This window comes from Corvus kubaryi, unplaced genomic scaffold (assembly GCF_017639235.1).
Source record: "Corvus kubaryi isolate FWS band 111438036 unplaced genomic scaffold, C.kubaryi_AGA036_p1.0 37395, whole genome shotgun sequence".
Lineage (NCBI taxonomy): Eukaryota > Metazoa > Chordata > Aves > Passeriformes > Corvidae > Corvus > Corvus kubaryi.
Window position 1 is genome coordinate 2,870,171 of NW_024581134.1, and position 714 is coordinate 2,870,884.

Here is a 714-nt window from a genome sequence, read left to right on the forward strand (position 1 = left end):
TGTTCTCTCTAATGTCTGTGTTGTCATTTTGATAAGTGGCCTGCCTCATTATGTCAGGAAATACATCCTCTGACAAACAAAAGAAAAGCTAACTGTAGGACACATTATGAAGTATGTTGGGATTTTGGTTTTGACCAACAGTGGTGGGAATATGTGAGGATCGAGATGCCTTCACTTGTAACAATCTTTATACATGTACACACTTTGCTGTGAAAACCACCCAACTCTTCTAGCATATATATTTGGAACAACAAAGATTTTTGAACCTTGTTAATGATAAGCTTAAATCAGTACAGAAATTCCTCCCAACAGAGGTGATCTGCTTCCCTTCTGTTCCCTGGGCTGGGTCTGGAAATAGCACAGATCATCAATTGCTTGATCCAGCATTGAGGAAACAGAGCTGCCAGGTTTGGAGCTGTAGTTAAGTTGGGTTATTCAAATGTAGGTTAACAGAGAATTTTATTTTTAGACCTGAATATTGAAAGTAAATACCCTCTTTTGAGAGATGTTTTTTCCCTCTGAGACCTTGTTCTGCACCTGCACACATCCAGCTGCTCTTTTGTTTTCTGATGAGGCACATTTGGGGACTGTAAAGCAGAAATTGAGGAACAACGTTACAAAGAAAGTGAACACCATTCCTTGACAAAAGCATCTCAACAGTTGGACCTTTTTTTTTTGCAGTTACCAGTGAGGGGTTTCTGGTTGAAATTCTCT